This window comes from Choloepus didactylus, chromosome 17, assembly GCF_015220235.1.
Source record: "Choloepus didactylus isolate mChoDid1 chromosome 17, mChoDid1.pri, whole genome shotgun sequence".
Lineage (NCBI taxonomy): Eukaryota > Metazoa > Chordata > Mammalia > Pilosa > Megalonychidae > Choloepus > Choloepus didactylus.
The window spans coordinates 33,439,277-33,465,147 of record NC_051323.1 but is presented as its reverse complement, the minus strand read 5'-3'; positions in this window follow the sequence as shown (position 1 = coordinate 33,465,147).

The window sequence follows — 25,871 nt, the reverse complement described above, 5'->3', positions numbered from 1 at the left end:
TTTGCACAATTAATAGGTGAATGCTATAACTTAAATGAATCATTTGGGAACTTGTTGAAGTGCAGTCTAACCCAGGCAGTGTTTGGTGGCCTCACAGTTCTGCATTTCCTACAAGCTCCCAAGTGAAGCTTGTGTGGCCAATACATGTTGCAAGAGTTTAAAGATTAAGAGCAAACCAGGAATGAACCAGAATTAGTATCTTTTCATCTTTCTCCTTTTGAGAATTGAAAAACCATCCCCAAATTTCAGGAGTGATGACCCCAGTTGTTATTTGGCTTGAAACTTTGCTGAGATACTGTTTATTCCTTTCTTTAAGCTTTAACATTTATGTTTGATCCCTTTGAAAGCAACCGGCTTCTGTAAGAGGAATATGTGTGGCCTCAGACTCATCCTCCTAACATAAACGTATTTATTGTGGCATGCTTTTCCATATATTAGACTTAATATATAAAAGTCAGTAGGAGGTATGTTACGTCTGTATAATTTTAATATAAAAAATGTCTGTAATTTTGTTTGAGCATCTATGCTTGAAGTGTTACTTTTCATCTCTAAATTTAGCATGGTGACTCTTTCCATAGAATAATGTCCAATAGGTTTTGTGATAAAGGATGCCAATTTCAGAATCACAAGGACCTGTGGAAATCCCCAGATATTCAAGGTTGCTTAAGATAAATGTCCATGGAATGTATGTATGTGTGTGTATCTTATTTGGAAACTAAATTAGATCAACAAAGCGCGGTTCATTTCATTTCTGTGGGCATGGAGTCTGAATTCCTTGCCTTTTTGTTTCTCTTCTACATATAATATCAGCTACAATTTGTTCTATGAAAGTTCTCTAATCTCTCTGAAGGGGAACTCTTTTAATTTTCTCTAAATTTTGGGATTACTTGGAAGAAGAGGGAAGGGAGGGACTGGATGGCTGAATCTGAATTATGTAAATAGGTAGACATAGGGAGCGGAGATGGTCCTGCCAGTTCTCTTTGCCTCTTTCCTGGATATTTGAGGGTATCCAAAGGAGGCAGGTCAGAGATGATTTAGGCAGGTGGCAAACAGCTGGCCAGATGAGGGCTTGAGGTCCACTGGTTGGAGTGTACAGGTTCACAATGGTCTCCATTTCAACAAGTTTCACCAATTATGGTAGCACATTGAATCTCTGAGCTTCTGATATTGGGATGATTGATTTCATGTCAAAATTTGGAAAATGTTGATTTTTAGATTATTAGAGCTTAATTTGATACAAATGAAACTTAACATTTATCCTGATGAAGAATGTATGTCAACACACTTCGAATTATAAAGTGAGGTCTACTAGATCCTCAATGATTAAAACTTAGGCATTTTGAGAGGTGAACTAATTTTTTTTATGAGAATGAATTGCTGTTTAGAATGAGAGGAATAGTTATAATTTTCCTTGAGCCTGACAAAGAACTTGGGTGGGATCTGGTCCACCAGAGTTGAAATGGTTGTTTTATTTTTTGTTTGTTTTTTATTTTCAGAGTTTTTCAAAAGTGAAAGAATATAGCCATCACTTCAGTTAAACCATTCATGGTGAATCATGAAAAATGTTGCTGTACAGTTCAGGGAAAGAAAATCGGACTTCTGCAGAGAATAAGCCAAAATATTTTAGTTAAATAGTCTTCAATTGGGAAATTTACCTGTGATTGAAAGTGAATTTATAATGAGCCCTCCTGAGCAGCAGGCTTGCTAGTGCTAAGACAGACAGCTATTAGAACCTCCAGCCCCACCAGGTCACCTTCACATCTCAACAGACATAGCCCTCTCCTCCCAGTTTCCAATTGCTCACATGAAATTGAAAATAAAATTTCAGTAGATGTGGAGAAAGTGGTGATTAGCATGAGGAAGGTATGGGTAACTCTTTTGCTTGTCTAAAGGACGGGAAGGACATAAGTAGGTAATTCGAGAGGACTTTGTTTCTCCCAGAGAAACTTTTTTCTGCTGGCATTCAGACACTGGAACACAGAAATCCCAAAATGTAAATTTGTGTATTCATTGTATTCCAAAGCAACAGATCTAATTTACGGGAATTTATGAGTACTTTGTAAATTCAAGGCGGAAAATCCTATTGTATAGTGTAAAAATATAAACGTAAGGAGACAGATGTGAATAAAATGACTGTTATCCATTTGTAAAGTGGGACGCTCTCAACTTACATTCCGTTCTCTTTCTCTTCGTTCTTTGCCTTCCCCTCTTCTCCCTTCCATTTCCTTCCATCCCCTCTCCTTTCCCTTCCCTTCCCTATTCTCTCTTTTTATGTATCTGCTAGAAGAAAACATGGATGATCAATACAGGGAGATTCGGGAAAAATCCAAATTATGATCAGTCCATGAAACTTATTTTTTTAAATTTGTTTTTCTTTTTTCTCTTCTTTTTTTTTTTTTTTTTTTTTTGCTTTCTTGTAGCATGAAACCAAAGTAAATTTTTTTTTTTTTTAATTAAGATTTAACCCTGGGAAGTTTTTTCACATTAGTGATTCTATTCCTCATTAGATTATGTGGAAATTCTGAAGGAAATACTTTTTTATTTGATGTAATTCTATTTTAATTTTTAGATATGATGGGTCTTTGAAACTCAAAAAAGGCCAAGAAATCCAAGAGAATGGTTTTGGGGAAAAGAAAAATAAAACTAAACAACAGCAAAATACTTTAAGCATGTCAGACTTTAGAGACTAAAAAGGGTTTAAGTAAATAAGGTGCAATATCTTTTATGCAAAGACAGGTGGTGTGAAGGAAACACAAGGATGTCCCAGCAGACAAATCTAGACTTGATTTCATCCTTCTGCCATCTCCTATCTTTGTTACCTGGACAGTTATTGATCCTTTCCAGGCCTTGTTTTTTTCAGCTAAGTGAGAATGCTGTTAATTTCTAACTCAGGGTGTCTGCTGGAATAAAATAAGGTAACTTAGTCCTCCAAACAAGCATATTAACAAATATTTTTGGGTTTCTAGGCTCTGGTGCTACAGCAGGAAACAAAAGAGAAAAGAAAATCCCGCATATAGCTTATATTCTAAAGAAGGAAGAGAGACAATTAAGAAATTCAAGACAAATGTAATATGTGCTGGGGAGAAAAAAGAAGGGACAGGGACTATTGGGAAAAGAGGTGGAAAGATGGCAATTTTAAATAGGGTCATTGGAAAAGATACCATCTGAGCAAAAGCCTCACCCAGGAGATTGTTTTAGGCAGGGGAACAACAAAGGTGAAAGTCCCAAGGCAGGAGTTGCCTGGCATATATGAACCAACCTCTGAAAGGGCCTTTTGGCTGGAGACAGTGAGTGAGTGGAAGATAAAGTCAGATGGTGAACTGTGAGGGAAGGTCACACGGGGCCTGGTGAGTTACCATGAGTGCTCTGGTTTTTATCCTGAGTGCAAGGAGAACGTGTCGGAGGTTTTGAGCAGAGAGATGGCATGATCTAACTATTGTTTTTCAAAGGAAACTCCCACTGCAGATTGGTGTCAGTGGAGTTGTGAGACCTAGTCAGATTTTGCTTCTACTCTCAAGGTAAAGTTGACAGGATTTGCTTTTGGATTGGATGTGGAGTGTGAGGAAGGGGAGTTGTCAAGAAGGACTCATGCATTTTTTGGTCTGAGGAAAGAAAGAGTTGCTGTTTGCTGAGATGGGGCAATCTGTGGAAGGATTGGTTGTAGGGATGCAGGAAGGTCCCCGCTGAGCTAACACATATTCAAATTTAGGAAGCCTGTAGGACATGCTGGTGGAGATGCAAGCTGGGAGTTGGGAAAATGTGTTAGTCTGGGGCTCAGTGGGCTGTTCCAGACTAAATTTGTTAAATCATGAGGTAACTGGTACTTCGAAAAGAGATGTTTCAGTGGGGAAGGTGGGGATGAGAGCACTTGGTACATAGTAGGTGCTCAGTAAACATTAGTTGCCTTACCATCCTCTTTCATTATCTTTCTCCTACTGACAGCTTTATGCCATTTTTTTAAATATAGAACTAGATTTAGTGTCCAAGTGGTAAATTATTTATTTTATGTGTGTGTTTGTGTGTTCTTTACTTCTTATAATTTATCATTCTATGTCTATTGGCGCTAGGCTTTGCTTCTCTATTTAATATACATACATACATATTTAATATACATACAGAGCCTACCAACACTTGAACAAAACCATATGTCTTTGTACTTTCTCTCTCTAGTGAGTGTATCATAATATTTATCTTCACAAGTATTCATTAATAGGCCTTCTGAATTGTAGCATGCTATCATGTAAAACAAGTTGAGCAAACTTAAATAGACCTTTAGACCCTTACCCTTGAAGAGCATTCAATCTCATGCTAATAGGGTCATAACCAATATAGGCCCTTTAGACACTTGGATAAACACTGAGCAAATGCACACATTACAGAAAATCCTTACATTATACCCAATATTGACAGATGCAACTGATATTTTAAGATTTTTTAATTGGCTCCTCAAAATAGCAACTCATTAACTATTATACTATCTGGATATTCTTTACCTATTGTTAGAAATGTAATGAAATTCAATGCAGCTTCTCCTTCCTATTGGCATGGTTTTCCCTTGAGACGTACAGTGTTGCTCCTTGACTGACTGTGTCTGTACCATACTTATATTTCCATTTTATTTATTGATTTCAGAGCTTTTGTGTTCAGTATGCCCCTTTATCCATCCTTTAATGTGACCCACTGACAACTCCCCAGTTTAGAAGTAGCAGATGGTGAGGGTGTCATGATTATTTGTTAATGAAGCATTTTGGCTGGAGATTTGCCCTCAGATTGGAAATGTGTTTTTGATGAAACTTTTTTTTGAGTATCTAATTTCTTCATAATGGACATCGATATGTCCATTATGATTGATTTATTTCTTCCTCAAGTGTTGATTTTCCTGTCCTGTAGTTAAGTATATAGTGCCGCTTAAAAAACACAATATACAGTCATGAATTTTGGTAATCATTTTACTTTAAAAAACATCTGTATTATTAGAGAAAGCCCCTTTATTTAAAGAGTCTTCTAGGAGTGTATTATCTTTGTCAAATTTCGCTAATTTTTTTTTAAATATAATAATTTTAAGGCATCTCCTTTTCTGACACAAATCAAATGAATTTGATCTAGAAGTATGTTTTTAAATAAAGGAAACTTTCTCAGAAAGACAAAAATGACCCACCTTTCATTTTGACCTAGTTCTAGTCCGGGTAGGCAAACAATTGAAACAAAAAGCCTAAAATTTCAGTGGCATAACACAAAAAAATTTTGTTTCTCCTTCTTGATACAGTCCAATTAGAATGGGGCAGGAGTGTGCTTTGCTTCCCCCTGTCATTTAGGGACCCTGGTCCTTTTCATCCAGGCCTGCCCCTCTCCATCTCCCCAGGACTCAGTAGTCTTGGCTGGTTCTTCCTCTCTCTCAGGTCAGGGAGGAGAGAGGACAAAGAAATAGAGAGCATGGAGGGTTGAGTAGGAGTTTTTAGGGACCAGGTCTAGAAATAGCATAGAACACTTCTATCGTCCACACCATTAGCCAGAACTTGGTTATGGCTTCACTGAGCTGCAGAGGCAACTTGGAATGTAGTTGAGCTGTGTTAAGGTCAAGAAGAGCTGACTACAGCTATATCTGAGACCTAGCAGTTTGCCACAGATCCCGTTAAATTAGCAGCCCCAAACACGCACAATATTGGTCCTTCTCCTTCCCCCCAATTTCTCTTAATGCTTTCCATACATCCTCTTTCTTAAACTCTTCTGGTATTTACCAAATTGTGTAAACTGAGGTGGCAGGAAATGGCACACTAACTTAAAACTGATGAAGAAAATGATACTATTTTTATTATTTAGGGAGATGTTTATAATTAATATGTATCATCTCTTATTATCTGCTTTGAACACTAAACGTCACAGTTTCTAGCTTGTGTTTCCCTGTATCGGAGGCTGACATTGATTAAAAATGAGAGTTCCAGTGTGCCACACAACCTAGTGGAATTCAGAGGAGGAGATTCTAGTATAGTGTTCTGTTGAATTCTCAAGTGAGAATAGCCCTGGAACTAAAATTTATTGAACATATACTCTAGGGTAGTCCTTTGCGAATGTTAATCTCATTTATTCCTCAAAACCACTCTATGAGTTAGGATTATCCTTATTTGGAAGGGAAGGAGACTGCTTTGATTAAAACTCAAATCTGTTTGACTCTAAAGCCCATGCACTTTCCTCACTAGGCAGTTTTATTGAATGCCACCCACCCCCCCAAGGCTTCCTCAATCATTTCAGGCCCTTTCCAAGCACATCATGTTTGGCCAAGTGGACCAAAGTAATTGCTTATCAAAACAATCGAATGTGTTCTGTGTATAGACATAGGTTGAGCCCGTAATCAAACCATTGTCATCAAACTAGTGATTAGAAAAATAGCATTAAAAGGGACCTAGAAGTCACATGAAAGAGATTGTAGATATTTCACCTACTCTGCTTCTTGGTATGTTTTTTTAATAGATGGTTTCAAAAGATGAATAAGAAAAATGAAGTTAGAGCTGCTTCTGTAAATGGTGGCTTCCTTTGCCAAATTATTTTTTCCTCTCTTCTTTTCTTCTTTTCTCTCTCTCTCACCTTCATTCATGTTCTCTATCTCTGCTGACAAAGGAAACCAAAAGAAAAAAGAAAAGAATAGAAAAGACTACTTTTTCTTTTCCCGTGGATCCCAAATAGAATGGACATGGTATTAACTCCTATAATGGTTTGTTCTTTGCTTCCATCTGCATATCTGATCTAATTATACTAATAAAAGAAGGCGGCAAAGGGAGATATTATACTAACAAGTGAAGTTTTTAACTCACACAAGAAACATGTATTTCCTCCGCCCCCACTCTTCTTTAAACTGCTATTTTGCATCCCTCGATGCACAGCAGGGGAGTGGCATTTGCCACCCCATGGCAAAATGGATCTGCATGCCTCTGTACACAAAATTGATCCATGTGTGAATTAGCTGTGAGTTGTATTGTGTTTCTTATACTAATATAATATTGTTCTAGTGCTTGCCCCTGATTAAGGAAATACATAAATAAATAATTTATAATTTAATTAATAAGGTATAATATGCAAAGCACAGTAATTTCAAACAGCTTGTAATGTCTCTAATGTACTTTCAATTTTTTATTTTACATAAGGGCTATATTCATTATGTGGTTATGATAAACATACTAATGAATTTTATTACAGGAACAAATTTAAACATGTAAATGGGATCAAATAGTATTAAAATGCAAACGATGGTGAAACTTATTACCAACTAACCTTGCTAACATACATGGAACTATGTTATTTTAAAACTTTTCAAGTTGTATCCCTTATCCAAAGGCAGTGCCTTATAAATTGTCCCTGAACATAAGAATTTGTAAGCTGCATGCTACATTGCATGCTACATGCTTTATTCTCATATGAACTCCCCGACCAAAAAAAAAAAAAAAAAAAAAAAAAAAGAGAGAGAGAGAGAGAGAAAGGAAAAAGTTAACTAGAATCCAGGGTTTGCATGTAACTTTGGATGACAATTAAAATCCCTTTTCTTGTTCCAGTGAACAGTAATCTGTGCATAATTACATTCAAATGAGATATTAGCATTTTTTGTGCTTACTCTTTGTTAATTGCAGAGTTCACTCACCATGGTGATGCTTTTGATGGAATCAGGCAACCTTATTGACCTGATGCCGTAAGGCGTGTTGGGAAATTCTGCTGTATTCTTCTTCTTTTTTTTATTTTGGCATTTTGAGGAGTCCTGCTGCTTTTATTACATTCCTGACACTTTTGTTAATAAATCATTGCAAAGTTAATGAAAATTGCATTCAGGCATATCCAAAATAATTGTGTCCTTTGTCATGCTAATAAATTGAAAGATGTTGATCCAATGGGCGAATGCATGTCCATTATGGAGAAGTTTGTGATATGGGTGCCTGTTGCACTCTCACTTTTTCCTTGGCATATCACCCCACGTAAAATCTGAAATAGGAAAACAAACCTCAGTACATTTTATTTCATATTTTATACAGTGAGCCTTTAATTAAGTCAGCAAATGGGTGAATTATATCTACATGGAAAGCTAAAAGTGTTTGTATTATGATTTATGAAAGGTTGTTTTAGTATCAATAGGAATCTGCAACAGTCTAATATCAGACTCATGAAAATAGGAAAACCATATTTAACTGAGCTTTCTCTCATGCCTAGGGATTTTTCCACATTTATATATGACCCACTTGATTTAAAAATGACAATGATAATAACTCAACATTCGTTTCCCAAGGACTTCTTCTATTTTAATTTAGAGGGAAAGTGAAGAAATATGATTTTTTTAAAAAATTGGCCTTTTTGGCAAAGCTCAGATCTTTTCATTCACTAAGCCTGAGGTGTACAAGGGTGTAAGTGAGTGGGCTTGGGAAATAAACACACAGTCATACTCACACAAAGAGTGAAGCAGGTTCGATTGTTCTAGGTGAGGAAGAGTGTTCAGTTCAGGAAATTTAAACTCATGTTAGATTTTGTATATATGTATATATGTGTGTGTGTCTGTGTGTGTGTATCTCAAGGAAGAACTCCAAGTAATTGTAGTCTTGGGGAGTTCTTAATTTATGCACTAGTCCATCATGTTGATTTTAGGTAGGTATTTATTCTGCTATTCAATCAAAAAGCATAGTTTCCATAACAACTGCCACATCAGATGAAACATACAGCTTGGCATTTGAAATACAGGACTTCTTAGGAGATATGCTTCCTGACATATTGTGTTGAACTTGAGTTCCTTTCATTCTCTTTTAAGCTAGCAAGATCTGTGTTTCTATAAAGGACCATCGCAGTTTTGCATAATTATTACAATCCATCTGCACATTTCCAGGATTTATATTAAAGTAATTAAAGCCATTTTGTATTAGTGGGTGCTGTGTGTAACCGGCTTGGATGCAGGATTCTAAAAGTTCCCACTTGCCTGCTTGCTGTGCTGTAATTTGGAGAACAGAATGTTCCGTAAATGAGGTTTGGGAATACTACATTTTTTTCCTTTCTTTCTTTTCTTTGCAAAGTAACTTTTTTTCCTCCAGTGGAAAACGGAATAAAAGGTTCACCTAGGGACTGGAATTAATGTAGTCCTTCTGCTAAGGTTAAAAAAAAGCAAAATCACAGCTAGCAACATTGTGCAAACCCTAATATATTTAGCTTTTTCTATGGAGAAATAATAAGGCTATGTTTCTAAGGCAACTTTCTTCCAAAGAGCAGCAAGCAATTTAATTTATATTATTTTCCCCAGCAGTATTTGTTCAAGGTAAATGAGGGCCGATATTATTAACCCCATTTTATGGATGGGATGATTGAGGCAGACAGATAATGTTGTACAGAGCAGATAATGAGGGAAGTAATTTTGTACTGGGCTTGAGGGCAGAAGGCAATTCGTTACAAAAGGAATAACTAATACCTGTTATCTCAGACCCATAAAAAGAACTAACTGAAAGTGCAATACTGCAGTTGCTGAGAAAAATCCTGTAAGTTCCATGAACGTTCAAAGGGTCCGGTTGGTGCAGACTCACGGTGCTTTCGACCTAGCCACGAATCCTTGGCACCTCTGTCGAGCTTTGCAGGGCTTGAGTTTGACTCTTAGCATCGAGGATCTGCCTCACAAGAATCTGATTCATCGTGGTGGTCCCAGAGGAGGCTGTAGCATGCAATTAAGGAGATGGCATTCTTCACAAAAAGTGTTAATTCACTTTAAAAAAAATCTAGGAGTACTAAAATTTTTCCCAATTTGAAAGAATTCATATTTTTCCTCCCTAGAGTGCTCTCTCTCAGTGTCTAAACTTCTCTAACTCTCCACTAGGGGAGGAGTGGACGGTGGTGCTGAGCATTTTCTTCTCTGACCTGCTTGGCTGCCAGATGCCCGTTGCCTTGCAAATGGTTATTAACTGGTTTTTCTATGGTCTCATCATATACCTTTAAGGCTGGATGATGATAAATGGGCTTTGTCACAAATAGTAGCATCCACAAAATGTATGGGATATGGAATCCTTGCTTCTGCTGTAACTGTGGAACTGAGATCTTAGAGTATCCTATGAATGCAAGTGCCTGGTTTTGTGTAGAATAAATGTTATGCACCTGGCTTCGAAACCAGACATATCTGGTTAATGTGCTAATGTTAACTGCTGTATGCTAATAACCTTTCCTTCTTTAGTCAGTCTATCTCTTGAAAGTTTTTTTTTTAAATTTGTCTTTTATTGTTATTATTTTGGTGTTTAAAAAGAAATTATTAACATATTTCAAGTAAGGCAGAACTCAGGTTTGATGATATCATAACTGATATGTAAACTATCATGGAAGGTGAAAAATCTTTGCTGCATTTTTGGTTTCTACTCATATCATGACATCAAACTTCTGCATCTAGAAAGAGTATTGTAGAGACAACCAGAATGAGTAAAGGCATGAAGGGATTTCATAATGAGATTCAAGAAACTGGACGTCTCTCCACAAATGCCAGATTTAACCTGGAGAGAGTTCGCAAAGCTTGAAAGAAGAAATTTAGTGGAAAGTGATTTGAGAGATATTTTACACAATAGCCATTGAAATTATGTAACATTACCCTAAAAGGTGGTACAAATTTAACATAATTTAAAGAAGTTTTGAACTAATTTTATAGGTTTTAGGTCCAAATTGTTAGCAATCAACAGCACAATTAGGGGTAATCCTAAATGAGGGAGGGAGGCTTGAGTCGGGTAGAGGCTGATAAGAACGCGGAGGGACGTGCAGGGCAGTAAACATTTTGTTGCCTTGCCAGAGCTGGTTCCAGAAGCAGGTTGCCAGGCTGCAGAGACCACTGTTAGACCCAGTATGTATTACATTTGATATTCTCAGTGGATTGTCTGTTGGAGTGTGAACAGGTATTTCTTCCAAAATGGTCCAGACAGGAATATATATACACACAATGTTAGTGGACATTACCCAGAATATCTTTATATTCCCTAGGCACTCTAAATGCAAGATACAATGCAAATAAAGGATTTGCAAAAGGTTTGATTTGGGAATGGATGAAATCCTGACACATTAACGAGCTGAAATAAAAAAAGAGTGCTAAATCTGAGTAGTGCCTATTTTCATTTTTATTCTGGCAATGTAGAAAATAACTTGCTTTACTCACCCTCTCCTACTTTTTTTTTTTTTTTTTTTTTTTTTTTTTTTTTTTTTTAATATATATGGTTTGCTCATTCAAAACTGCCACTTTGGAATGATTGACTTGTTTGATGCTTCTGGGCTTCAATACAAGTTTTATTGTCTACAGGTTACTTTATGGTATGCTGGTGAGAATGCTCTATTTCTTGTACTTAAAATCATAACATTCCATATTGTTTTCAGATAAATAGAATCATTGACCAACAAAAATTCCAATCTACATTAGCAATTCCAATCTATGAATTTTTTAATAATCTAAATGAACACTCAATAATTTAATAATTTTCCATGAATTTTTTTTTCAAGCATATCTACTTTAGATTGAGGTTATTCAAAGTTTAGGTTTGTACAGATTAGTGTTACATTGGGGGCAATACTAAAGAGAAGAAGCATATTCAGCCTAGTAGAAAATCATCGAGCTGTGGTTAGAAGACCTGGGTGGTGATCTCTTTTCTGCCTCCAAATGTCAACTTTACCTTCTGCGATTACTTTAACCTGCTTAATCCTGTCCTCAGCTCCTTCATTTGGGAAAATGTAGAGACGCTATCTGAAATGTTCACCATTTAAAAAATTCCATAATTCTTTGGAAGGTTTTTTTGTTTGTTTGTTTTAAATAACAGATCTTATTGAATAAAGTCTCCTTTGGGCTGCAGTACCTTAAACCAAATGTAGCATGCAGCAATTGAAATGAATCACTAGTAGAAATTCAAAAGGAATGAAAAACTGAATTAAATACCAAACCTTCTAGCATATATAACACCAATTATCATATTGCTCCTCTGCTCGGAGAGCCTTGGTTGTCTCTTTTCTGTCCACAGGACCATATTATTTACACAAGTTGGACCAAAGCTTCATCTCTAGCTGCGTGTCACACCTCTTTGTAGCTCCTCCAATATACCGCGTGCTCCAGACCAGTTGAACAGTTTGCCATTCTCTGCATATTTCATATATTTTTCTTCCTTCATGCATCTTTCCTTTTGTTGAGGGAGCTCTTTCCCCGTCTTTGCTGTTGACCAAAGTTCTGTACGACCCTCCAAGTACTAACTCTAAATTTTGTATAATATTCACCACTTTGTACTTTCTTTGCCATGTGTCTATATCCCCCTGCTAAATTATGTTCTTTGGAGTTAATATCATCCATCTAGTCCAGCACTGAGAACACTGTCTGACACATTATAGTTTGTTGTTGAATGAAAAACTAGCAATCTAGAAAGTGCCCAATGATTCCAGATCTGTGAAACACCTTGTTCTAGAAAACAGTAAAGTAGTTTAGGATTGATGGTTTTGTGTATGGCAGAAAGATGTAATAAAATTATTCTGACTTCTTGCTCTGGCTTTGGAGGGTATCAGCTTATGATCTGCAGTTTTATCCTGAATAGGGTCATTACCAGAAAATCTGATGTAGCTAGAGGGACCAAATTTCATATTTTTCTTTACTTTTCCTTTTAATTTTCTGATTTATTGAGATTCAAGTATTTCCTGATTTATTTTCTGATAGTTCGCACATTATCATTTTAAAGATAATGTCACATAAGTTACCTCTCTTATAATCCAGGAAGACAAATTCTTCATTACTAGTTGATGGAGGACAGAAATCTGAGATCCAAAACTGAAAGGATTAGTTCAGTTTGTTTCTTAGGGAGGCAAACTGAGTGTCTGTGTTAGCATCCATCAATAATGAGGAGCATTTGATAAGCTTGGATATGTCAGGTTTTGCTACTGTTTTCCCCCCAGAAAACAGGAAGAGGTGGGTAAATGCAAAGATTGGATCTGGGTGTTGAAGTCCTTTATTAGCAGTGAACCTGTGGTCTCCAAGCTTCTTGTCTTACCACTGGGCTTCAGTAGCAGCAGTGATGTAGCCCACTGGATTCCTATAGCCTTTCTCTTAGATATTTCATTCCATTGGATTAAACTGCTTTAATAATTCTTCACATTTATTGAATACCCTTATTCTGGGTGAAGCAGTTTCAGTTGGAAACATGATGATGATGATGATGATGATGATGATGATGGTGATGTCTTATTACAGCATGTGCTTTGTACTTTGTCAAACATCAGGAGCATGTCCTACTTCTCTTCCCCATTCTCTTCTGTTAGCTTCAAGGAGATTGATGCTGCTCAGTATGTGAATTTCAGAGAATTGAAAGACAGGCAAAAACTCTTCATTATATCCCAGAGTATTTATTTTATTTTATTTTTTTATAATAAATTTTATTTTGAAATAAGTTCAATCTTACAGGAACAGTTGTAAAAACAGTACAAACCCCATACATAGAACTCCATCATACCCCGACCCCCTCCCCCGATACCCCATTCCATCACCTTTAAGATCCTGTCACACCACTGTCTATTTCTTTCCCTCCCTCTCTCCCTCCCTCCCTCCTTCCCTAACACCCATCATCTATTGCCAGAGTATCTGTTTTAAGTACAAGACCTTCTTAAATTTTAGGGTGAGGTCTATGTTCAGTTCCTTGCACAAATGCTAGCTACAACTTTTTTTTTTGAAAACTATACACCAACTTTGACACTAGAAGGTATGTAAGTATATCAGTAAATAGGCAAGAGGTGAAAAAGACTTCAACACAGACCGTTTTAGAGCAAAAACTCCTTTGGACATTGCCTAGTCAATGTATTGACTAATATAATGCAACTTGAGAGGCATAAAAATAGTAAAGGAGAACACCTGATATCCATGTAACTTAAGGGAGAACTCTAGTTTCAGGCTTATCTCAGACACATGGCCCCTAATGTATTTAAATAAATCTTAGCATTCTAGAGCAACACGGATATATAAAGTGGTGAATTGTAAAGTGTTTCAGCCTTCAGAGCACATATGGTAAAACTGCAGTAAGGGAAGAAACTCTTAAGTTGTGTTTTGCTCATGTGTACAATGTTCTGAGCAAGTTTGCACGAGAGGCCACTGACCCTTCCGACATGTGCCGAGTATGGAAATCATGAGTAGTTTGAGTAGGTGCCGTTTAACCAATTTGGCCATTTTCAATAATGTCCAGTTATGAATATGGAGCTATAGATTAGCCTGGTGCTTTTCTCTTATTTGAGAATCATACTTGCTATAAAGCATGTCTAGTCTATACCCGAAGTTGTTCTCTGTATGGTTATTTGTGGCATTGGAAACCAGTGTCTGATGAAGTTTTTTTTGCCCCTTTTTTATTTTTGCCAATTGATCTTTAGCTTATGACTATAAATAAAGATAAACCTATCTTGAACCACTGAATATGAATTAATTTAGAGGTGCTTACAGAGACTCAATGTTACAAAGTGTGAAAGGACTTGGAAAAGCATTCTAATCAGATATGATGTGGTAGGTTAAAGATTTCCAAGACATAGAAGAATTTTTATAATTGGAATTCATATATTTCAGTATTTTCCCAATACAACTATGGTAACTTGGCAGTCAGAAATTTTTTTGCTTCATATGTCAGTATTTCGTCAGTGACTGGGCAGTGCTTAATATATTTCTTTTTGCCCCCCTCTCTAAGTTTTTGATGGCCTTGTTTGATCTGACACTTCACAGGAGTCCCTAAAACGCCTAGACTTGTGTAATTCATATATCACAGGTGACAGTTCCATGGACAACATATCATGCCTGACTCTATTAGATCTGCTATAATCTATGGGCCTGGTGATGAATGGAGAGAGGGGTACTCTATCATAGAGCTCCATCACTGTCTATCACACCTGGAAACACTGCACAGACACCAATTAGAGGAGAGTTTTCAGAACAGAAGGTTGGGACCTAAATTGGATGAAAATCATAAGTAATTGAATCACGACCTCCCAAAAAGCTTCAGTCCAGGAGCTGCAGAGGTCTCAGAGTGATCTTCTATGGTTTTATCTTTCTTCTGCTTGCAATTAGGAGGCTTCTTTGTGTGGCTGAGGCAAACTTTGCTCTACAGCTGCCTGTACCCATGCATCTCAGTTTGTCTTCCATTAATTCTTCTTGGGTGTTTAGAAGAAACATCAAGGTGTAGCATTTCATCTGGCTCTAATATTTTTGAAAACCACATTCTCCCACTGAAGCAAACCAATTAAGTTTGTTTTCAACCATCAAAAGAGAAAATGACTTAATTTGGGTTTCTGGAGAATACCCTGAAAACATGGCCTCTTCTTTGAGCTCTATAAAATGCTTCTTAACTTTCAATGTGCTTACAAGTTATCTGGTATCTTTTCAAAATGATTCAGTAGGTCTGGGTTGGAACCTCAGATTCTGCATTTCTAATAATCTGTAGCCCCCTGGTCACATTTTGAAGAGTAAGGTTCTAATAACAACCCATTGTGTAAACCTGAAGATAATGCCTACCCTGAAATAAAGAGTGAGGAGTCCAGGGCTGTTCAGACTCCAGTTTGAAACATCTGCTGTAGCATGTGTCCTGCTTATTTCCATTAACAAGGACTAAGGCTCGTTATTGAGCTCCATCCTTAAAGGGTCAGACTTCAGTCCTGAACGAAAGGCTTCAGGACATCCTGAACTGTGAGCTGCAACTGCAGAAAAACTACCAGCAAAGGGGATTAATTCCACCCCCTTCCTTATATCTGGCCCCAAGCCAGCTGATCTCATCCACAAATTAAGCTAACAGTTCTGTCCCACAATAAACGCTGTCTTGGAGCCAAGGCAACATTGATTTAATCGGTTGCAAACAGTCCAGTGGCTGCAATTTCACAGATTCCTGAGGGAGAGCCACAATTCTCTTTTTCTTCCCACTTCCTCCTCACTGATGCTGCTGGCCAATGGGTTGGAACAGCTGAACAAGAGAGAAGGAGTGAGATGGGCATTGATTGTGGTGGGCAGGACCTTGGATTAAGGCAGATAGAGCAAAGTGTCTGGTCAGAGAATGGCAAACAAGGACTAGGGGAGAGCAGAGAGTGGACAAACATGAGAAAATAGTCACCTACAGGTGGGGAACGTTTGAGATCTCTCATAATGTGTATGCTTTCCCATGGAGGATAATGGTTGTAGACAGCAGAAACACAAGATGGATTCCAACTCTGGAAGAGGAAAAGAGTCTTTTTCATTCTCTAAATGTATTACAGATTACAAAATAATATCTAAAGCCAGCTAATCCTGTTCTAAGTAGTGGTCACGTGGAATATGGAAATGAATTCTATAACTGGAATACATGGCTAAGAGGAAGATTTTAGCTGGTTGTACCCCTGAAACCCAGTGAATTAATTGGGTGCTAGACCCCTTTTTAGTTTGTTGAATTTGGGGATTCATGAACTCTCTTAGTTTCAAGGGATCTTTTAACTCCCTCAAATTATATGTGGAGTGTTGCATGTAGGAGCATTTTTCTTGAGGGTAAGTCCCATTCTTTTATCAGTGTATCAAAGTCATTTGCAACTATCAACAAAAATACTGCTCCAAGATGCTGTAGAGGGAAGGAAATTTTGGCTATATCCTGCAACATCTAATACATTATTCTGTACCCCAAACTTCATCAGAAAATGCTTCATAATAACTTAAAGAGGAGATAGACCCAACTACCCCAGTGTCGAGAACTAAGACTGACACTGGCTTGCTTGTCTAGGGTGAAGCCAGTGAGTTAAGAATCCATGGAGAGGTGAGGATGGGGAGGGAATATCACAGTTCCCAGTGAAAGGTCTAACTGAAGGGAAATGACAGAGGTGGAAACATTAGCTCCAAGATTTCAAAGCAGAATAGAGGAAAATGTGTGGGAGATGTTGGGAGGGAGGTTTTGAAAGTAAAGAGAGGTAACAAACTCTGCACTGACACCTTGAGTTCTGGTATTGTTGTTATAGCTAAGGACAAATACCTTATAGTTAGTAAGGCAGAAGTGGAAGATAAGATACCATGACCAGATCTAGGGTTCATCTGCATCTAAGTAGTAAGAGAGTTACTGCCAGTTTCCTGATGAATTAATATACAGCAGCAAGACTCACATCTACTAGAATAAATATGTGGAAAAGGTCATAGAAGGCCATGGTTAGAAGCATCATCCTGGAGAGGTACAAATGTAAAACATTAAGACCCAGGCGTTAGATACACCTAAGTCTGAATTTCAGTTCCAGCACTTAATGGCTTTGAGACTTTCAGTGAATCACCTAGTCTCCCTTTAAACCTGTCTGTAAAATGGGAGGACCAGTGATGTCCACTCCTAGGATTGCAAGGCAACAGTCCATGTAAAGAGTTTAGCATAGCCCCTGGAACAGAATCAATAAATAAGAGCTGTTGGTAATATTGTTGTTGTCACAGACTTGAAGGTGGTTGATCACAGGCTTAAGGGAGACCCTAGTAGAAATAAATTCTTAGTTGTCCAGCCAGTCCTTCTCCTCTAATGCATCCAAGGGGCTTCCTGTATCATACTCTTGATTTGCCCACATTCACCACTGGCTTTTGCTCCATGTAAAATGCTGCTTTGATTTTTCCCCTTTACTCTTCTGAGAGCGAACCAAAATTCACCTCTTGCAGGAAAAGTTTCCTGGATTAACCTCACTCCCTGTGTTCCCTCTTTCTTTTCCATAACACCAAGCGTACAATGACACAGTGTCTGATTTTGCATTTGAGATATTTTTAATGGAATTAGTTTTTCAAGTATGTTATGCTTATATATTTTACTTCTGCTAACCAGACTATAACCTGATTTTCAAAGAGCTTTTATATTAATCAACAATCCTCAATGTAGACTGGGCAGAGATGGCCGAGAAATTCTGCATCCCAGAGCTGAATCCTTTGGTTTCTGTCTGCTTTGGAGATAGCCGAGTAGGTGAGGGGATTTATATTGTAGTCACTTACAAATGGCTACAATGTAACAGGAACTGTTCTAGGCTTAACATAACACAATCTGATTCACAATTTAAAAGATCGCTTTGGCTGTTGAATGGAGAAGAGATTGGGAACGGAATGCTTGTGGGTGGAGTTGGGTGGGCTGTAAGAATGGAAGCAGAGACCCCAGTTAGAAGGTCATTATGGAGTCCACGCAAAGGCTGATGGCTTAAGTGGCAGCAGTTAGGATAGAGAAGAGTGCTGGATTCAGATAAATTATTACTTAATAAAACATTTTCTATTTCACTGTGCCACAACTTCAGAACAAAAGATTTTGAGAGTTGGAGGGATCCTCTGAAGTCACTATATCAATTCCCCATTTTAGATCTAAGGGAAACCTAATTCTAGGATGTTTCAATAGCTCATCCAGTAGCCCCTGGTAGAGCTAGAATGTACATCTGGCTCTCCCTTTTCTTAATCTAATACACTTTTGCACTTCACCTCATATTCTAATTCAGTCATCATTGTCTTTAAAACATGCTCTAGTTCAGTTTTTCATTTCAGCTCCAAAGCTTCCCCAATGACCCTGAATGCTACATATCCTTGGCATATGCCCTTAGAACCAAAATTACTTAGTGAATTTTTAAGTTTTTCCTTATTTTATTTTACAAAGCATTGTGCAGTTAAAAGGATTGTTCTTTGTTTACAAAGCCTTTCTCACTCTTGCCTTATAGACAAAATTCCATTGTAATATTCCACGATATTGCAAAAATACAGATGGTTATAAATCCTTGCCTGAATCTCAGTTGCATGTATTCTATCCATGTCTTTATATTCTCTAGTCCCATCTGGGGTTCATGCAGTTGCATTATGCACTCTGACACCCATGTCATGTCATGTTTATCCAACTGTTTTACTAGTAGTCAAAATCAAAAGTTTTTTTCCTCCCCAATTGTCCCAGCAGGGCCTTCCCTGCTTGGAGAAAATGAAGCTGTCGGCCATCAGCTTATACATCATCACCAACAGTAAACATGCCAGGATCAGAACCTGCATTTTGTTATCTTACCATCGTTGATGGCGGGGGAAAAAAAGACAGCTTGATTTTCATTAGCTGCACCTGACCCAGCTCTGGGAGCAGTGGGACATATATGCATTTTGACTGGAAGTAAACTGAGGAAACATGACATGGAGTCAGGGAGGGATTGTAGATCTTTCCCTGGGGTGTGATTTTTTAACAGACTGACTTTCGGCACTCAAGGAAAATCTCAACGATTCTCTGAGCAGAATTTTCATAACTGTCCACTCTGCAGGGCTGATGTGTGTCTTGAAATTATACTCCTCTCTTTTATTTTATATGCTCTGGCTTTTGTATACATATGGTCTTATTTCCTGAGGCCTAGAAATGTGGACTTTTCTCCCTTTCTTCTTTGTCTTATCTCACTTTGCCTTTGTAGCCTCCAACAGAGTGGCTGCACAATAGTATGTGATAAATGTCTTCTGCATGGGGTTATATGGGGAGGGGAGCTCCCTTTTATTTGCTATATATATAGCAAAAGGAGCAAGGTTTGGGAGTCAGACAGGTCTGGGTTTCAATTTGGCAATGTCACTTACTAATTTAACCTCAATGTCCTTGTCTTTATCATGGGTGTAAGAAAATATTCCTCCTAAAGATGTTAGAGATGAATGAATTAGCATTTGTGCAAAATGCTGGCATGTAATAAGTTCCTGAAGCAGGTTAATTCCCTTTTCTATTTTGGTTGCTTCCTCCTTTTGGTATAAATTCTGGATGTGTTTGAAATATAGAGCAAGCTCACTGCAACTTTTACATGAATCTTATGGCTTTTCTTTTGAATTTTCTGCATGGTAAAGAAGGAAGAATAAGGGCATTGGAATTAGAGATAAAACTCATTCTCCTCTTTATAGAGTGTAAGGGTTTTGGCAGAAGCGCTGCCCGAAGTAGGATTTATTAGTTACATAACCATCAAAAGATGGAGAAAAGTGCTGTAAGTAGAATACTGGGGACGTATCAGGAAAAAGGAAAGTAGGGAAAGGAGGACCAGGGTTTCAGGGAAGAGAGAAGAGCAAGGGGACAGATGGGGGAGGGTTGGGCACACAGTGGTGACCCTTTGCTTTACTGGGTGGAGTGAAACATCACTGCCCGCTCAACACACCTGCCTCCTTCTTTGATGGTGCAGATGCCGTACTGGGTCTGTCTTCTGGCTGGGGTTTTCAGGGTTAAGAAAAAAATCTCTCCTTCTCTTCCTCATTAGAACTATAATAAGGACAGCAGGAGGGTCTTGCTCCTTCTGGCCCAAAATAAGATGAAAAAACAAGGGAAACTTAATTCCATGCCTGGAAATTGAATTTTCTTTATTGGGTCCATTTTTAAACTCCTGGAGTAGGAGATTCACCTGGACTTGGGGGCATTTCATTTGGACTTGGCATACGGCCCTAGGGTAGACATTTGGAATGCAAGTGTATGGCCTTGAATGGATGTGTTATAAAGTGGGGTTGGGGTGGGGGTGGATTAAGGAACTGATTTCAGTAAGGAACATTAAAACTTCTGTTACTTTTTGCTAGTGACACAACAATCTCCACTTAGGGACATTTTCATTTCATTTCAAGAAAATTTGTCCTTTGCCTCCTATTATCTCCACAATGAGAGAAAAGGGTTCCCTGCTATCTGGCGCCTGGTATTAGTTTTAGGTGGAGCCAATGTACACAGTAAACAGAGAAACAGAAATCGAACACTTAATTGGTCATAATTAACTGCTCCAAGTTTCACGAAATATTGTGTGGTAGGGATGTGGTCAGAAAGGTCAGGGGCCAGAGCTGAGGAGAGTGTCAGAGAGGGGCTCATAGGAGTGGAATTCACGCCAGGAGAAAAGTGGGACTCCCTCGAGTACCCCCATGGTGGAATGCCTGCTTCCTCAGAGCTGCATTTCTTCTCATATGCCACATTTCCTCATGCCTCTATCTCCATCTGCTTGTAAGACTCCTGTCTTTATTTGTTCCATTGATTGTTTATTCATACAAAACCTGGTCAAAACCTGCTTATCTCCCAAAATTCATTGTACGTGTCACCTCCTCTTCTAGAAAGCCTTCTCAGTAAGCTGCTCCCGGCGCACAGTTGCCCCTAACCTGAGCAGGGTATCGCTTCTCCATGCTACATTAACACCTGCACAAGCAAAACCCTACCTATGGTGCCGTGACTGCAAACATGGTGTCCCCAACCAGACTCTGAGCTCTTTTAGCACAGTGACTTGTTTTAGCTCAGCATCTCCTGTATCTGCAGTGTAGTCAATCAACTGTCAACTCAAGAAAAGTTTTTTGCATGAGCGAATATGAGAATGGCAGAGTAATAGTCATGATCATCCCATTGTTGCTTTAGTTGCCAGCTCCTGGGAAGACAGTTTTTGTGGTGGAGTCCCAGTTCAGGATCAGAATCCCTAATGCATAAGTCATCCGTGAAAAATATGTCCTTGCCTGGCAGTGACTCCTACATGTCCAGAAGAGGAAAACTCTTAGCATTGGCTACAGGTGACCACGTGCCCCGAGCTCCTGCTGGCAGCTGGTGTGGCAGCATGGCACCTCCAGGAGTGAGAATGCTGATGGTGGCTTCTTCAAGGATGAATGAAGGGGCCTGGCAATGCTAGATGAGCAAGGGTTGGGGCCCATTACGAGGCTGACCTCCACGTGCTGTGCACACATGCTCTGCTGGGGAATGGGTGCTGCGTTTAGTGATCCATTTTCCCTGCAAGAGATGCAGAGATGTGCGGCCAACGAGAGAGAGGTTAAAGAGATGTGGGAGACTTACAGCTGGGGATCATTAACAACAATCAAGACCAACATAAAAAGGCAGCAGGACTTCTCTCCCTCTTGGCCTTGGAAGCCATCTGGATAGAGGAAATTTGGTTTAAACTCTGGTAAGCAAACTTTTTAGAACTCTGACAGTTTTTCTTTTTAGCTTCTCCACAAAAGTCCCTCAAACCCTTCAAGTATGTCCCTCAGGCTCTTTACCTGCAAATCTGTTCCCCTCTACATTGAGCAGACAGTAACTGACAGTATAGACTAGGTAGGCCCTTATTACCTTTCTTAGAAATACTTGGTAGGCCCACTGGATCTTTTCATATAGTATCAAAGCCATGACCCTCTTTTAATCTGAACTGGGCAGGGTTCCTTGAATTCTATACCAATATGCTGCTTCTAAGGGCCTACCTTCACAGCTGAGTCACAGCTAGAGATAGACTGGTCCTGGGGCAGCCAGTGGCCCACAACAAGGCCTGGCTAAGTCATTCCAACCACCACCACCCCCAACTCCCTCCCGAGAATCTGAAGTGGAGCCAGAGGGAAGTTGCAGTCTGTGATGGATCTATGAGATGAAAGACCAAGGTCATATAGTATTAGGGCTGGGACTGCTGTCCTGATACCACGTGCTCAATGAAGTCAGGAAGGGATGGGTAGTGAGGACCTGAGAAGGCAGCAGAGAGAAGGGAAAAGATCAAACTTGCAGAAAGAAGTGAAGGTGAACCCTATGAGTCCTAAAGGATGAAGGGAGTGGCCTCAGTTACTGCACCCTGGTTTCCAAGTCAGGGGTCCATCACTCCCAACTTTACTGTGCTTCTGGTCCTTGGATGCCCAGATGTCCATGAATTATTGTATCTTATAGTGTGGGAAGGTCTCTGTTCCTAGCAATGGATGCTGCCCTGAGCTTGTTCCTGTCAGGCTGTGCAAACTATGGCATGTATAATTGCTTTTCTGGGCTAAACAAAAATGAAGTATTTAGATGCAAGGGGGCTAAAGGGAGTCAATCAATGACTGTTCTGACCTTCTTAATAACTACCAGAGTTCATGGCCTCTGGAATCTAATACTTGGTTTTAGTTCACTTTCTCTCTCAGGTATCTGCAGTATATGGTCAGAGCCTTAATGGCATTCTGTCATGGCAGCACTTTCTAATCATTCCAGACATGCATCATTCTCGTTAAGACTGTGACTTAAACAATGGCCAGCAATATGTTTTGTGCTTCTCTTATACTCTCCACTTCTACATCACTTAGTTTTCAGGCACTGCACACACATCTAGAAGCTAGTCCTTGGCAATAATGCTGAGTCATGCCTTCCTCTTAGATAGTTGTGAGTGAAGAAAAGCACCCTATTCCCTTGTGTATTTTTTTTTTTTTTTTTTTAAACCAGCACCATAAAATCAAGAGTTCCACCTCCTCATTTCATAGTTGATACTGGGGGAGGCCAGTTTGGATGTCCAGGGTCAGGGAACATTCTGTGGCCTTGAAAACCATTTTTTTTTTTTTTTTTTCATTTTCACCCAAATGAAAATAATCTTATAGTTTTTTTTTAAAATCTTATTATAGAAGAAATACATTTTTATAACACTCAGGGCCTTGACATTACTATTCTCTCTGCCTAGAAGACTCTTCTTCCTGGAATGGCTGTGGCTGACTCCTTTGTTTCATTCAGCCCTTCTTTGACCATCCTAAACATAATAGTCCAACAGTTGCTCTCTATCACCTTCCTCTGTTTTAAGTTCCTTTGTTGCATGTACCACCTGCCAAACTTCTATTCTATTTTTCTTTGTTTATTCCTTACCTCCCCCCAGTGGTGTCAGCTCACAGGGGCAGGGACTTTGTTTTGTTTGGGGTCTCAATCTCAGTTCCTAAAATAGTGCCAAGGATAAGGTACCAAAACAGATATGTGGAATGAACATATAAATGATTTGTAAAAATTTAGACTTCATAAAGAACAAAATAGAAAGCAAATATTACCTGTACTTCCACCATCCAGAGATAAATGCTGTTAACATTTTAGTATATACCATTCTTGCATTTTTTAAAGATGAAAGATGCATGCTGTTTATAAACTGATTTTTTTCTCATTAAAATATATGCATATATCTTTTGATGCTGCATCAGGTGTTCTCAGCTGTGGTGGTGGCGCAGTTGGAGTATGCAGAAATCCAAATTCTGGAGATCTACCCCAGACCAACTCAATCAGATATTTCAGAATTAGGGCCAATATGATGTTTTAATAGCTGCATATTTTTTTTCTTTCTGCAAAGGTAACAGACCTTTATAGGAGTCTTAACCTATAGCCAATGAAGTTAAATGTTCCTATCACTAATTTTGGTTCATAATACAATGAAATTAACAAGCACTTATATAGTTCTTACTACTATATTTCAAGATATATTGATCCATATCTATATCTAATCTATTTTTATATCTACCAATAAAAGTCTTCTTCCCAAGGACCTTGTAAATTGCCATTTTCCATGAAAAGTTGAAGCACAAAGAGGTTAAGTAACTCACCAAAAGTCAAGGTCACAGGTCACACATTTGTAAGAAACAAAGCTGAGATCTAAACCTAAGAAATATGATTCCAGAGCCCATTCTTCTAACCCTGACACTGTAGAGCCCTGCCAATGGAAGCTTCTTCACATTATTTAATAACTCACACATTGATTTAGTTCTTCAGTTTGACAGTAACTTTCACTTGGGAAGACAGCATGGTGTAATGGGAAACTGGCACTTTTGGACCCATTTTATTATCTGTGTAATGATTGTCAGACCATAGACAAACTGCGTAAACTCTCTAGTTTAGCCATATCTGAAAAATGGAACAGGAATATCAACTAATCCCCTCTGCAGAGAATATACATGATACATCTCTTACAGTGCCTGGCACAGGTAAGTCCTGAATAAATAATAGCTGTTGGTGTCATCTTCACTCCACTTGATCCTCACAGACATACTGGGAAGGACATGGAAGGGGCTTTTGAAAGGGTGAACTGTGCTGGGCTCAGTGTGTAATGTCTTGTTTACATTTGTCTCCTTCCAATAACCAGGGTAACTTTATAGATCTGAATCTGCTTGGACACATAATTTGGGGAATGAATTCTCTATTACATCATGGAACAAATGTCACACGTCTTATTCTCCCCACCCCTCCCCTCCCTGTAAAGTTATAGAGAAGGTACATGGGGAAGAATGGTGAGAAGAAGATAGGTGGCATATCTGCCCTTTCTGGTTGTCTTTACTCTATTTTACTAGTGAGCAATTTAATTTTACTTGCAGAATAACAGAGATGTTAATTGTCATGTCAGAGCTTTTACATGACAAGATACAGATAGTTATTGAATAGATAAGGACAATTTCAATGCAGTACAGTTATGGTTGACGTAGCACAAGTGAACAGTGACATTTTTTATTTAACTCCCTATTACATTAAAAAATCAAGTCCTTACACCTTTTCTTAAGAAATTATCAGCCATCACTCTTTTGAACTATGAGGCTCATGAGTTAAATGTGTCTCCAGAATGCATCTGAACAATGACATTCTCAAGTGTCCCCTGCTTATAAGATTGCCAACTGAGTCTGCTCTTGCTCAGGATGCTCAAAGTCTAGAGGGGAAAGGGCAGGAAAGAGAAGTGAGAGGGCATAGAATTGAAAGGGAAATTGGAATAGAAATTTTCTGCCTGAACTGGAGAGGCAGAAAAGAATCGGGAGATCATGTGGCTGTGACAGCGTATGAAATGGAAGTTGCTTTTTTTCCCCTGAGGAGTCAGGGCTTAGAACATTGCCAGACATGGAAATAATACTACATAAAGTCTAGTCAAATTTCTCTAAAAATGTTTCCACACTGTCTCTATTTTCTTACCTCTAATGTACCTCTCAACACACTCTACTTGGGCTCCCATCTTTGAACCAGAACTGCTTGTCGTAGGGCTAACAAGAACTACATTTTCGCTCCTCATCTTTCGTGACCCCTTCAGCATCTTTTAACATTGTGTTACTCTCTCCTAAATGAACATATGCATTCTTCCCGTGGTTTATGATACCACATCTTCTGGTTTTCCATCTTTGAATCTGGCCTCTCCTACTCAATAGCCTTTATCAGCTTACTCTTTTCTCCCCAATCTTTAAATGTTTGAGTGTTTCAAAGTGT